The 16,425-nt window shown below is 39.1% G+C and overlaps 1 long non-coding RNA gene across 1 annotated transcript; it reads left to right on the top strand.

Annotated features, from left to right (window-relative positions):
* Positions 1–12,561: 12,561 nt before the first annotated feature.
* Positions 12,562–15,087, top strand: LOC124256989. The gene is made up of 3 exons (XR_006893155.1): positions 12,562–12,606; positions 14,511–14,684; positions 14,906–15,087. It is a non-coding gene; the product is annotated as an uncharacterized LOC124256989 (long non-coding RNA).
* The last annotated feature ends 1,338 nt before the right edge of the window (positions 15,088–16,425 follow it).

Genomic DNA, 16,425 nt, shown 5'->3' with positions numbered 1-16,425 from the left:
CACGTTCGAACAGTTTTTTCTCCAAAAGTTGACACATTTGTATACACAAAAAGAAAAAATCTGAATTGTGAAACAAATGTTTTTTAATTGTGATTTTGAATTGTTTGATCAAGCATTCTAAAAGTTAGAAATGAAGCATGGACCTTTATGGTTGACACATGATTCTTACACCGTTAATGTAGAAATAATAGAAGGAATTCACTTGATATTCCTGAAATAAGCTTCCGGTTTGAAAAATAGCACCCCAAATTATATGCTTTGAATTTTGGAAGAGAGCAATTACGTATCAAAATCTAAGAGCGATTTTTTTTGCACAGGCATAAATTAGCCTCTGAGGACACATATTGGAAACCATCCCAGGTTATATATAACTGTGTTAACCACATTCCTAACCGTACAAGTAAAATCCTAATTGTGAAGCATATCTTTGATAACTGCGGTCTATCCGATGTTTTTCTAAATCCTTCTGTATCCTCGACGCCGTGGTTTATCTGTATGGTTGAAAACACCTACAGATCGCAGTTTTTCCAAAAGTCAAGGAAGTCCAATGCTGATTCAAGTTCCAAGGGTGCTTTTTGTTCATTCAAGTTCCAAGGGTGATTTTTTTATGAATATTGCAAAACCCAACCAATGTTAGGAAAATAACTTCTTCATTCAAAAAGCATATATTACCCAATTTTGAAGTTCAGAACAACTAGCCATAAATTTCCAATTGAGACTGGCCGATGGTTGATAATTCCACGTGAAGACCGACAGTGTCTTTACTAAGACTAGTCTAGTCTAGGCTAAACTAAGAGCAAAGAGCAGCACTGATGATGAGTGAGCGAGTTAAACTTATAGTCACTCCGGCAATATTTCAGCCATATCGTGACTAAAACAATTCATTTATTGATAATAGATATAGTTATTTTATAAAATATGTCTACAGAGGACTGTAAAAAGGATCGTTCATGGGTCGTTCATGCTGACACTGATTTCGTGAACAGGTTTTGCCGAACTGTTATTTACAATTGATTGGTTATCATAAGAATTGTGAGCTCGTATCAATCGCATAAAACAACAATGTCAACAGTTTTATATAAATATGCCGATACAAGTGTCATCATCACTCGATTTCTGAATAACCTTGAAGGTTGGCATGGACGGTTGAAGACGTTGGTTGGCAAGGCCCATCCAAACCTTTTTGAATTCCTGCTATTCCTTCTAAGAGAGCAGAAATCAACGGAAATAAACTTGGTGTAATATGTCGCCGGTCAACGCCCCCCGCCAAAGAAAAAGAAGTATAGAGATCTTCAGAGGAAGCTGGAGGAACTCAACTGGAAGTTTGATTCCAACCAGATGACGGTGTATGAGTATGCAGACAGTGCATCGTATGTTCTTAAATTGAGTTAGCATGTTAGATGCTACAGTGGAAGTGAACTTTGTACATATATTTAAGAGAAATATAATATAAAATGAAACGATGATTAGCATGTTAGATGATACATATTTTAAACATATTTTAATCATTAAGAAGGAAGTTATTATTAGAATTAAGAAGTGAAATATTTTATAAATACATATGTATGAATAAAATGAACGTCTTGTGGTTGTCGCCTTCCTCTGGGATTAAGGTTCTTGTATAAACACCCGAACTCATTGTTGCAAATGTCCACCCTTTTCGCACGAAGGCGAAAACGAAAAACGGCCCATGTTTATACACGCCCCAAAAACCGTTTTTACACAGGTACTGATGATGAAGCTAATACACAAGGGGGATAAGTTGTAACAACAAGCTGATAATGATGCTTTGACAGAGTCTATAGTCTGATTACATATTCATAGGTCATTGGTATGTAGCGGTATCCTTGGCCTCTGTTGATCCAAGGTTCTTGGCGGCGGATTTCGATAGCTTCCTCCTCTTTGTCAAAACAGACTATGTATGTATACTTCATTTTTAAATTGTGATTTCAATTTCACATTGGGATAATACGCCTGGACCCTCATTAAGCTTTGACCACATTGTATATGCTTTGTTGCATTCTCCTGCAGCATTGTTAGTCAGGATAATGTTACAGTAAGCCACCTAGAAACACACGTGTATACCGAACCGAGGGAGATCATTTGGTCGATGCCATCTGCACATTTACCTCAATGATACTTAAAATGAATGTCCTTTTTCAAAGGCATGAATCTGACCTACGGGATACCATAACAGGAATGACCTTTTATGCGTTTCGCTCACGGGTGTATATATAACAAGACTGCCTTTAGTTATAATTGTAATTGAGATATTTCAGATGTATACTTGTTCAATTTAGACATGCTTGACCAGCCGAATGTTGCATCCGATAGGCGCGTCAGAACACATAACACCCATACGCTGCTGTATTTCAAACTAACATAGCCAATATGTGATTTTCAGGTACAATGTGCTGAATGTCTCATCTGGATTGGAGGACGTGGGAGCTGTACAGTGGCACATAGTTGGATGCCTGTGTGCATCCTATGTAATAATCTTTTTATGTGTAATTCGTGGAATCAAGTCTTCTGGTAAGGTAATTCTAATAAAAAACATATCCTGAATTGTGATATGAGACAAATCTGTTTTCAATGCATCGTGTGTTGTAAATGAATATGTGTAGGGTGAAAAACCCAGTTTTCCCCCACACCTGTTCCACTGACATCTTTGCAAGTCCAAGTTTGATACCTTCTGGTAGAGTGAGTGAGTTAAGATTTTAAGTCACATCCGCAATATTTCAGCCATATCCTGACTAAATCGAGTTGTAAATATCTTAACAATTAATAGTAATTTCTAAAATTCTGTCATCGAAGGACAGTAAAACAACTTGATATAAAATATGGTCACAACAAAAGGAGTTGAGGAAATACCATCTCCAACTTTCATGGAGACCTTGTACTCATCAGTAGATACTCGGTAAAGTGATGGTTTTGTGGCGTTAAATTCATAGTGTATGAATAAAACAAGAAATAGGACAACCGAAGGAACAAAACATCCCTAATATTAGACAGGCCAAACATATGCGGATTTGTTCCTTACTACAGGCTGTGTATGTGACCGCACTCCTGCCGTACGTCCTCCTCGTCTCCATCTTCATCACAGTAATGCAAGAGCCAGGTGCTCTAGATGGTCTGTACCACTACGTCATCCCGGACTTCAACAAACTTCTCGATATACAGGTGGGCAACCAGTTGGGTAGGATGTACACCAAGTAACCTTACTTACATCACTGGGTCATAACAACAGTATCACACAGATGGAATTGTACATATAAGGTATCTTACAAATCCCCAGACACTAGCATTTGGAGTCAGTCATTACCAGCAATGTAATGTACCGTCTTTGGAAGCCTATATTTCCCAACACAGGGGAGTAAAATTGGTATTATTTTAGAAATAAAAAAAAACACAAAGAAAAGATGGTAACATATTCCCTGTCATATTGCTACTTGTCTGTGATTCTGAGGAAGACATACTGACTGTTGATTACTATTCAACTGAACTAAATCATACGTGTAGACCGGACTATGAATTTCATGCCTACAGGTGTGGCTTGAAGCATGTTTGCAAGTGTTCTATTCACTGGGAGTTGGCTTTGGGATGATTGGCACTGCTGCGAGCTACAACAGCTTCCATGAATCATGTCTGAAGTGAGTAATCAGCACATCCGTGCAATTGTTTAAGCGGCACCAACTTAACCAGTCACGTAATGTCCAAAGAATAATAATTGCAGGTGATTATCTTTAATAGAAACCATGACTAATTTTTGTCTCCAAACGTAATATTTGTTCGACAATAAAAGCAGTCCAACATTAAGAAAATGTGATCATGATTTAAACCTAAGTCATAAAGGTTTCTTGCTTGGAAAAGACATCATCAGACCGGAAGTGCTTTGAAAAGAACAAAGCTAGAATCATTGGATATTCTGTTTAAGATGTTATTGTAGTAGAGAGGCAAACCCTCCAATGCCCGTAATACAATCACAGAGAGTTGTTCTGCGTTGCTTTATTGATGAAACCTTGACATTTTCCAGAAAACTAATAATAGGGATTTTTACGGTTATCTCGAAAATATGTACATGTGTACATTCACAGAAATTCCCTCATACTGACAATAGTCTCCGAAGGAACCAGTATCTTCTCTGGCCTCGTGACGTTTGCTACCCTCGGGTTCATGTCACAGAAAGCGGATGTTCCCATTGAGACTGTTGTGGCAAATGGTAGGTACCTGATCTGCACTGTTCAAGTACAGATAATTTAGCATTTTCTCTGAATTTGACAACCACTGAATAATAGGAGAAGTTGTTCTTGACACGTACGTTGTTCCTCCTACAGACATTGCATGTTTATAGATCTATTTTAAAACAAGTCACCTCAAGGCTCATAGAAATAGTCCAAGCAAGTTCAGTAAGTATTTACTGCAGATCTATGATACAAGATAAATATCATCTTCCAGAAGGCATGTATGTTATATACATTATTCATTTATACGTATATACTTTGAAATACGCATTACCGATTTGAGGAAGAAAAATAACATAGATAGCAATTTATCAATGTTAATAGTTTCTAAATGGCATGGTGATTATGCCATAATTCCCGGACAGAAAACATGTGATGTTGCCACTCAGGCTTAGTGCAGTAGTTCCTAAAAGGTTGCACCCCTGTCAACAGAGCCAGTGTTGTGTGTGGCCTCCATCGGACCTGACACTAGCACGGATATGTGGTCAAATCAGCAAGTTGGCTGGTGGTGGCTGACATCGTTAAGCCCCTCTCGCCAGTTCATCCAACAAATGTGTAATGAGGTCCGAATCTGGTTCATAATCATCACACCATCCATGAACCGTGAAAACTTGTGTCATTCTTGCTGCATGAGGACGTTCATTAACATGCTGGAAGACCAACTGACGTTGGGGTCGTTGGTGACGTCGCAACAACATCTTGAAATTCATCCCCATGGATACCAACGTCATTTGGGTTGCCTGGGCTTTTCCGTGAACATTCTCTCAAATTTCACATATACAAATAATATAAATGTTTGTCATTTAAGCAATGTCACGTTACATTAAATATTTGCCTTTCCATTGAAGGTCCTGGTTTGGGATTTGTAACCTATCCAGCAGCTTTGGCCAAACTTCCACTTCCTCAGCTGTGGTCATTCCTGTTCTTTCTGATGCTGTTGATGGTTGGACTGGACACACAGGTACTGTGTGGTCAATAGTATCTGGTACATTCTTGACTCAATATTCAGCTATACCTTGACACTCGTAAATGGTTTATAACACCAGAATCGGAAATCTGAGGTCATGGTTAATTATATCCTTGCAAAGAATTACATCAGGTGTAGGTTGTCTTTGTTGTGGGCTTCTTTTGTCCGTCACCACATGGATCTTTTTGGTTTTTCACCTTTCTGCCGGTTTAAAAAATATATCATCTTGCCGTGGAAGAAGGGGTAGGAAACTTACGCAAACAATTTCCCAAGTGTTCTAGCCTTAACATATTGTAAGTGTGAATGAGATTAGTTAAACGGATCTTTGAACAGTATTTCAGTGATATAATCCGAGATGAAGTAATTCTCACACGTTTGCCACTTGAGTGAAACCCAGGTGCTGACACATCTGTAATTCCAATAGTCTTTCCCGCATTGTTAGCAACGAATAAGCGAAATGAGTCATATGTGAAGTATGGTCACTCGCGTCCCCGATAGTTCGAGAACTGAGACAATCATTGTTCGCCATATCTCAAGCAGCAGAGACATGTGTGTTCCTAAAGCTGAATACCGGGAACGACATGGATTAATATTGATGTCCTGAACAACTTTACCAACTCACCAACCGACTACGCGTACCAAACATTATGAAGATAAAACTATAATAGGGGTAAGGAATGCTGTGCTGAATATATTGTCAGGAAAGAAACGAAAAAGGGCAGAAACGTGACAAAAAAGTCCGACTATTGGACCAGGTTGATCAGATATGATCATAAGATGTGAATGTGGATGTCAAAAGCTATGCTCTACTCGTGACTGACCCAGATCTTGTACTACCGCCGCCCAAGGTAGCTACATAAGGGTACCTACCCATCGACGTGAAAGAACTCATCAACGCCAACCTCACCAGAAATACTGGGTATATGGACCAGACAGTGTGCACGACAGATGTCCAGTTTTTATTTTGACACCTCAACAACTAAATCAAATATCACCAAAATATGATTTTGTGGTTGTTCTTTTTTATGCATTGTATTTCCCTCGTAATCCGCAAGCTAAACAATTAACTGTTGTTCTTCCAGTTCCTGGCAATTGAAGTCCTAGTTTCTGCTCTCATTGATCAGTATCCGCGTCAGTTGGGGAAGAGGAGGATGCTGGTAACAGGAGGATACTGTCTCGTAGTGTTCCTTCTGGGAATCATATTCTGCACACAGGTGACTTGTACAGATCGTAGTCTTAGTAAGGTATAGATCATGTAATAGTACACCTCTGTGGTTAAAGAATGTGATGAGATTACTAACACAGTCAGTATAAGCAGAGAAAAATTTACAATTTTAGTGATATTATCCAAATCCTTCTTAGTCTCAAACCAGTAAGTTCGTATCGTCTTCTTAAGAGTCTGGTGAAACCTCTCTGGCCCCGATTTCTCGAAATAATAAGTCTGAGAAAACGCAGGAAAATGCATTGGCCAGAAAGAACTGAAATCGATATTAAACTCAAACATATGAGACAAGTTGTGTTTTGTTGATAGCTTAATTAAGTTGTTTGGGCTTTTTTATTTTAGAATGAGTTAAAATTCAGCTGTTTCAAACTCAGTTTGAAATTTGAGTAAAAAGTTTGTTTCGAGAAATCGGGGCCTGAAGCTTTCTGACATTCATTAAGTTATGCACAAGGCTTAATATCGCAAGTGACCCGTGAAGGTCCGGGTTAGAATGTACCTTCAGCAACCCATGCTTGTCGTAAGAGGTGACTAACGGGATCGGGTGGTCAGGCTCGCTGGCTTGGTTGACACATCTCATCGGTTCCCAATTGTGCAGATCGATGCTCATGCTGTTGATCACTGGATTGTCTGGTCCAGGCTCGATTATTTACAGACCGCCGCCATATAGCTGGAAAAATGCTGAGTGCGGCGTAAAACTAAACTCACTCACTAATTTCGCAAGTCAAAGTAAGAATGGAGAGAAGCATGTCTATGTCCTGAAGTAGCAGAAAATGTGGGGTGGAACAAGTCAAAGCGGAGAGAATCCTCAGTCATGAACATTTATGATGTGAGCATGTACGAGCATTGTGGATTTGTGGAAGTGAAGCGTGAAATTGTTATAGAATATTATTAGTTCAGGCAGTGGTTATGGAAGTAATTGTAGTGGCGCAGTGGTAATAGTAGTAGGGTAGTAATTAATAGTATATATTTCTTTAAGGTAGAAAGAGGCTTACCTTGTATTGCAGTAAACAGAAACAAAGTAATGCAGCTGCAATAGTGTTCCACAATGAATAACACTACCATATAACAATACAGATGTCCTTTATATTGCAGGGAGGGCCGTACATGTTTCAGCTGGTAGACTGGTATGTATTCTCCCTTGGACCAATGGTGATATGTACTCTGGAGTGTGTTGCTGTGTCATGGATCTATGGTGTGTATGACAACCGGATTAATAACAACTGTGTAAACACAAGTTCTGTTGGAAATTGAAATAATCGGCTTCTAGACTTTTACTTGTGATATTTATGAGAAGATGATGATCAGTAGCCTATCGAAAAAACACCTCCCGCCCCAAACGGAAACCAACGGTAAATATATACTAGGCGTCATTAATAAAGGGTCACATGCTAATATAGCTCATGTAAAGAAACGTTTCTCAGAAATAATAGAACTAAGAGTGTCATCATAATCTTTAAAATGTTAACTGCTGACAAACGTGACATACAGACTAAAAGTTCAAAGAGCACAAGCAAATATCAGTTGTAAAGACCAACCCCAAAATGAAAATGACTAGCATGAAGCACTCGGTCATTCAATATCCTGTATACCCTCCTCGCGTGTCCAAGACACAGGTGCACCTTGTTATCATGCTCCTTATGAAGTTCAGAAAGAAAGCTTGCGGAATCGCATTCCATTCGTCTACTGGGAGTCCTGGGAGATCCACTGGTGCTGAGATCGACCGAGTCATTCCCAGGCATGCTCTATTGGGGTGAGGTCTGGCGAGCATGCTGGCCGCTCCATCCGCTCTACACCCTGCTGCCTAAGGAATTCCGTGACAATCCTGGCCCTATGAGGCCTAGCGCTGTCGTCTTGTCGTAAAGAGGGTCGACCATAAAAGCCATGCATGGCTTGCAGGAATGGTACAGCTATAGGCGCCAGAATCTCGTCCCGATAACGCTGTCCGGGAAGGCTACCGTCGACCACGTGCAGTGGAGTACGTCCAGTAGAGGTATCCCTGCCCAAACCATGAGCGATCCCCAGCCAAGTCGGTTACTAGTATTTGTGGCCACGGTTGCATCTGTGATTCGTTCTCCATTGCGACGGTAAATCCTCTGCCGACCATCATGGAAGGACAATTAGAATCTACATCCATCTGTGACGAGCACATGAGACCATTGACGTTGTTTTCAGCGGTCATGATGTCTACTCCATCTCAAACGCGCCTGCCTGCGACGTGGTGTTAGTGGTGGGATAACTGCAGGTCGCCTACAGCGGATACATGACCCGTTTTATGGATAACAACTTCTTATTTATTCTTTACACGACGTTTCAGAGCTAATTCTTCATCAGGTGAAACGTGTCATGTATTCATGTTCATCCAACTTCTAAATACCCTTCAAAAACTGCCTACAGCGGAGTTCGGCTGCCCTTAAACGTCAACGAACGGTGTTCCTGGATATCCTTACACTGTTAACATTGAGGTGTTCTGTCTGAGGATCTGTTGCGTTAAGGAATCTGTTACGCAATGCAGTGTCAGTCATGTGCCTATCATCTCAGACTGTTGTGACACTGGGGCAACCTGGTCGACGTGGATATTCTATGGACCCATTGGCTTGAAATCTATGCCACAGTCTACCAATAGCACTCTGACTCACATTAAAGCGGACAGCAACCTGCCGCTGAGTTTGACCAGATTCCAAAAGGCCCATAGCCTGAACCCTTACAGCAAGTGTCAAAACACGTCTCTTCTTAAGCTGCGATTTCATCAGGTTACTGAACAGTGAACGACAGTCAAAAAGCATCAATGCTTCAAACTGTGTTGAATTTAGAAGACAAAGCTACTCTGTTTTCGATTTTGCGGTCCTTTATCGTTGATTTGAGACCACTAAGTTTAATTTAAAATCCTAACGCTTTGGATCCCCCCATTTCAAAATATTTAGGAGTTGTAGACAAGGTGATCCCTTACCCCCCTACATCTTTATACTATGTGCTGAAATGCTAGCAATAATGGTAAGAAAAAACAATAACATAAAAGGTACTAATATAAGTAGCATTGAATAGTTACTTTCAGTTTTCAGACGACACAACTTGTTCGCTAGACCATTCAGAACGATGCCTCTACGCTGTACTACAGGTTCTTAGTTTCTATGCTAGAGTTTCTGGCTTAAAAGTAAATATAGATAAAGCAAGGATACTCTGGATAGGATCAAAAAAACGTTCTAGAATCAAACTATGCCAAGAATGGAACCTGGGTTGGAGACAAGATCCGATCGATGTACTTGGAATAAAATTCAGTACTGATCTCGACGAAATGATTGGCTTGACCTATGACAAAACATTTAGAAAATGCGAAACCATCATGTGTTCATGAGTTTCAAGACATTTGACACCCCTTGGGAGAAATACCATACTTAAATATCTTATTCTTCCCAAATGAAACCATTTATTCTCATCTCTTCCAGATCCACCCGGTATAGGCTTATTAGGCTTTTCAATTTGGGAAAATAAACTTGACAAAGTAAGGAGAAGCCAGATTATTTGTGAAACATGAGATGGGGTATAAAATGCCCCAATATACTAGAAATAATTCATGCAGAATATATAGCAATGGTACGTCGAGCATCAAAGTCAACGTCAAAGTGGTGTCCAATATTCTTCTTGAATAATTCTAGTCCTTATAGTGAAATTACCTTAAGAAACTAAGACTACAAATGATTACTCGAATACGAAATGCATACTACAAAGACCTTATGAAACTTCATAGATAACATCCATGTGGCGAGTATAAATGATAAGGGCTTTTTAGCACAGTATATATGGTGTAACGAGAACATAAAAATAGGACATACCAGCATATTTTACAACGATTGGTTTGTAAATAGGGTACGTTACATCAACGATCTTGTAGATAATAAAGGATAATTCATGCCATTCAAAACCTTCCAAACTGTTTTCAACGTTAAAACTATTTATCCAACCTACACAGGTGTTGTTCAAGCTGTTAAACAATTCTGAAGAAGCCAACGATTACCAAAACTTAACACTTTCCTACAATCTCCCATTAACCATTTCATATATACCATCTGCAAACAAAAACTTGTTCACAGTAATACAATACTTATTTAATAAATATGCGAGAGAAATAATCACTTCGCTAAATGGGAGCATGTCCTTGGACATGATAGTAACGAACAAGATAGGAAGAGTATCAATTCTATCCCGTTTAGTGTCCGAATGTGACTGAACTACAGTGGTTCCAATAACAAATCTTACATCATATCTTGCTAACCAACTGCCTTCTCACTAAGATGGGTTACGTGGACAATACAAAATGCAGTTACCGTTCTAAAGAAATGGAAGATGTCATACATATATTCTGGGAATGCAACAAAGTGAGTTCCATCTGGAGAGACGTGGAAAGCACCGGTAACAGTATCCAAAAAAACCCGTTCTTGTTGGCTATCTATCGAAAAATAACAAACCCTTAAACTTTACCTTAAACTTTGCAATTATCCTGTCAAAACGAATCATTTTCAACTTTAGTAAGAATAACTACCCACCAACATTCCAGTTCATACAGAAGGAGCTCACTGAATCATGCAGGAAGGAAACTCATTTTTATTCATGATATAAATGACTGGATTGTGTGGTCCAATTTTTGTATTATTGACACGCTGTTGACATATACAGTACAACCAGAAATTATTGAGAATTTAAAGATTGTAATTTTTTTATTTTTTTCACTCATTACTCACGTATTAAATGTGAATATTAGCAGAACATAACTCCAGATTCAAAGACAGGTGAACAGTTAGTATTTTGTCAAGTCACCATGGACAGCAATGCAGGCTTCGGGGCATACTACAGATCAAAGGATTTAGAAAGTCGTGGTCCATGCTGTCTCAATATCGGACCACCTCTTCTTTCATTTCAGCGATATTTGTCAGATTTTGCTTATTGACACTTTCCTTCATAATCCCCAAATATTTTCTATTGGATTTGGGTAGGGCTATAGCTTGTCCAATCTAATAATGTCATATTTTGGGTCCGAAACCAGGCCTGTGAATGCTTTGAACGATGTTTTGGGTCGTTGTCCTGCTGGAAAATCCAAAAATGTCCATAGAACACGTGAGCAGATGGAAGTAAATGTCCCTCGAAAATATCTGTGTACTGCTCACCGTTCATATTCCCTTCAAATAGACAGAGGGGCGTTGCCCCTAACACAGATATGCCACCCCACACGTTAAATTTCGGACTGTACTTTGGGCGCTGATACAAAGGTTTTTCAGTTTGTTTGGTCCAGAATTTTAGTGTATTAGGAAACAGCCACACAGAACTTTCATCTGAGAAAATCGCATTATCCCAGTTAAAATTTCTATGCTGTAAGCACCAGTTCAACCTTCGCTCCTTTTGTTCAGGTTTCATGATCGGTGAAGGAATTCCTCGACTTTTCTGCCAACCCATTGCATGCAGCTCAGTTCTAATTGTCTCCTTACAGACAGCCACAGTTCCTCTATCAATCTATCCAGCCTTAAGTTTTCTAAACTCCTTCGTTTGTTTTTAGAAACAAGAATACCAAGACGCCTCCTGTCACCGACAGTCAATTTTCTGGGCCTACCTGCGCCTCCCTGGTGCTCAATGCCATATCCATTTGCAATATTTTTCATAACACGATAAACAGTGGACAAAGGGATGCCTGTTCTACTTGAAATCACTTTAGCTGATCTGATGTCCTTGTTATAATACTCTAAAATCAACTTCCTCTTCTCTAAATCATCCATACAGAGGATCACTGAAAATGTCGTCCGCTACCAAGTAAACAAAGGGGGATAACTCTTCACAAACTAATGAAAAAGGATTAACGGAGTTGTCTCTCTTGAATGAAACCAAGCACTTGATAGCTGGTCAAAGTTGTTTATACTAGAAATCCAATTAAACATATTCCTAAAATTCTCAATAATTTCTGGTCATACTATAGCTAGAAAACTGCTTAGTGTGGCGTTGAATAACAAATATAAAAGCCAATTTTGGAAAACAGTAGGAGTGGTTGCAGAGCCATGCATAACTTGTGAACATACATTATATTTCTCTCAGGACTGAAACGGATCAGTCAAGACGTCGAGATGATGATTGGCAAGCCACTACCGATGATTGTAAAGATTCTCTGGGCTCTGGTAACACCGACAATCCTAATAGTGAGTACAATCATAGAGTCATGGTTAATAGCGACATTACATTTTCTCTGGTACACGATACTAAACATGATATTATTACCTTCAAATTGTCATATATTGGAATGTCTTCAGTGTGATGTACCAAAGGAAAATCTACACATCATTCCCCGAACTGACGACATGACACAGATAACCTATTGCGAAATAATAACCTGTTTTTTACTATCATCAGAAACTGATTCCATTTGGTCTAAAGGGCAAAATATGTACGAAAACCATATGAATCATACAGATGGATCAGTGATGACACCAGGCGTTCGTCTAAAGCAAAGTGTATTCAGTATCATCGCCGAACATCACAACGTTCAGATGTTGTTACGCTCTTCCATTTCAATCGAGAACATAATAGAAGTTTCCTGAGTGAGTGATTATGGTTTTACGCGGCCTTTAGCAATATTCCAGCAATATCATGGCAGAGGACACCAAAAGTGGGCTTCACACATTGTACTCATGTGGGGAATCGAACCAGGTTCTTCAGCGTGAGGAGCGGAAGCTTTAACCAGAAGGTTACCCCACCAACACGGAAGTTTCCTGAAATATTTGTGCGCCATAAATATTCTCAACAATCAAAGTAACCCTACAATAAAACCAGGAGCAACTCATGCCAAGCACTAAGACGGTTAAAAGATGGTGAAATATGTCTTTAAACGTCACTGTTACATTGCGACATTACGAGTTATAGCTACAAGAAACGCATTAAACAACTTGCCTGGAATATATCAGCACCATACATACTCTACACGTCACCCTTAACAAAGTCAGGTCAATACGACATCGTCTTCCCTTGGTTACCCAGCCATGTTGGTATTTCTGGGAACACAATGGCCGATCTTGCTGCAAAGACAGCACTCAACAAATCTGTGAGACCACTTCTTATTCCATATACTGATTGTAAAGCCGTTATTAGATCGTATATCCGTGATCTAATGCAAAAGAAGTGGGACACTCAAGCAGGTATAAATAAATGACATGATGTAAAACCCTATATTGGTTACACCTACTTCGGTTGTCAGTCCAGACTTGAAGAAGTCATTTTAAGACGATGCCGTATTGGCCATTTTCGATACACACATGAATGCCTGTTAAAAGGTGAGGATCCTCCGTTTTGCATCCCTTGTGATGAGAGAATCACGGTCAAGCATTTCCCATCACAAGGGATAAGTATTTCAACGTAAAAACTGTGAAAGATCTTTTAGTAGTGTTAGTTTTCATTTAATCATCGAATTTTTAAAAGAAATAAGAATTATTCGATAAATTTGGAGGAATGGTGTGTAAATAGATGAGTATTTTATTATTGGTAGTTTAGATTAGTAACTGAGTTTGTTAGTGGCTGTACCCTCAAAGGGGTTGAAGTATTGTAAAATGATTGTCCTCCTGAGAGGGTACGTAAGTCCCAAAACATTCAAAGTCAATTTAAATCAATCCAACCTTTCTAATCGTAGAATATGTGTGCTTGTAATATATATGGCTAAATGTGTCTAAACCGCGAACGGCTGAAGGGATGGTGTAAATCCAGCTTGGGTCCATGCAGGAAGTAAATGTTCTGTAAGTCCCCATGGTCCCTAGTATGGTGATCTACCTTCAGTCGTTGGCAGTCTATAGCCTGTTTTTATATTGTATTGTCATTTATAGTTGAAATATTTTAGATTTGGTTACAAGATTTAAATGGATATCTGCGATACACTGGTAGTTTTACTGTTCTTCGTCAACAGGCTTTTAATTTCTAACTTTGTTCATCTTTAATATAATTATTAATTGTTCCCGTCACGATATGGCTGAAATATTGTCGATGTGACGATCAATATTAACTCACTCACTCACTCACTTAGCAAAGTCAACTTACGATATGTTTGTTTCATATCTAGATCACCTTCATCTTTACACTTCTCCGCTACCAGCCACCAACCTACGGCAAGTACAAGTTTCCCAGCTACGCCCCTGCAATCGGATGGATTATTGCAGTGCTGCCCCTTCTACCGATACCTGTCTACATGGTCATGACTGTCAGGAAGCACATGGCGACCAATTCCCTGAAGAAGGTAATGCATTGTGTTTCTTCCGTTTTTAAGAATTCGGGTGACATTTCAGATGATGTTATTCACTATGTACAATGCTTTTCACGTTTGAATTTGAAGGTCTTTGATTTGGTTCGAGGAAAATAGAATTTAGAGGGTATTATTGTAGAGTGTATTGTTCGGCACATACCTTGAAGTGCGTGCTGATGGAACCTTTGTAAAATTTAAATTGCTTTCATTGACAGAGTGTACGTCTTGCCTTGCGGCCTGATGATGAATGGCGTCCTGCAAATTCCAGAAGCCAGCAAGATTACAGGATGAATCGACAAGATAACAACCAACTAACAAGACTATCCTCGTTTTGCTGTTCAAACAATAAGGCCTAACATTGTGTTTCAATCTGGTCTTTATTGTACTCAGACGCAGTACTCCAACATTTTAATACACACTTAAATGCAACCTTTCACTAATAATCCCTTCACAGTTATCAGAAATACATCAAATATATGAAAAAACATCGATATGAAATCACTCATTTGTTCGAGTGTGTTTGATTTCCTGTATTAGTTGAAACGTTGAAACAATAATTGAACCAAGATTTCTAAACGCCCAACAATTCAGTTTGAAACCCAACACAGAACATAGAAAAGGCATAAAAAACAACTAGGTTTCAAAATTGATACAAATTTATACAAAATATTAGACATATAGAATACAACAGTAGTGGTAAAAGCAGTGAATTCATTGAAATTATATGAATTAACAGCAACAGTGTTCCAGCTCCAACATTAAGCCTAGGTTAGATACACAAAGTAAAAAAGACCCATTGCTCTTGACTGATAGAAATTGCTCTTCGAATAAATCAAACGAAAGTGGATATCGGATGTCCGGTTCATAACCTCAAATGAACATTCAAACGTATAATTAAATTAAGTCTTTGACTCCAAATAGTGTTTGTTTCCAAAATTGTTGATAATACATTGCTTAAACACAACCCAAACAAATAAAGCAATGCATGTGGTACCAAGATCTATGGAAGTTCGCTGCACTTTCAGCATGCCAACATGTATCGATACAAAAGGAAAAGCGCATTGCTAAATAACATCCAGGCGGTAGGGCAGTGACAAACAATATGCATGGATCAACAGAGACAAAAAGCTGTTGGTACGATACATCAAGCACGTGGTGCCCCTAGTATGGTAATCTACCTTCAGTTGTTGGCGATCTATAGCCCATTTTTACATTGTATTGTCCAAAAATAGTTTTCTACGTTTAAAGATATATTCTAGCTAGTTTTAACTGATTTTGTGATCATCTAGTAAGTTTCTTGTCCTTCGTTGACAGGGTTCCAAATATTATATATAATGTATTATGAATTTAGAACTAGTTTTAGTCACGATATGACTGAAATATTGCCGATGTGACTTTAAATTTTAACTCACTCACTCACTCACTCAAGCACGTGACTAGTTTCGGCAGCAGGTGACTGATAAAGTCACATACTACGCTAAGATAACGACCATGTTAGAACAGTTAGAACACACTCGTTAGAGTGAGTGAGTTGGGTTTTACGCCGCACTCTGCAATATTCTAACTACATGGCTGTGGTCCGTAAATAATCGAGGCTGCACAAGACAATCAACAGCATGAGTATCGATCTACGCACTTGGGGGTACGATGACATGATTTGACCAAGTCAGCGAGCCTGGCCACCCGATCCCGTTAGTCTTACGACTCTTACGACAAGCATGGGTTGCTAAAGATC

Source organism: Haliotis rubra, unplaced genomic scaffold (genome assembly GCF_003918875.1).
Source record: "Haliotis rubra isolate DU_JTF1 unplaced genomic scaffold, ASM391887v1 Scf1168, whole genome shotgun sequence".
Lineage (NCBI taxonomy): Eukaryota > Metazoa > Mollusca > Gastropoda > Lepetellida > Haliotidae > Haliotis > Haliotis rubra.
The sequence above is the reverse complement of the archived record's forward strand: the minus strand, read 5'-3'. Positions and strand labels throughout refer to the sequence as shown.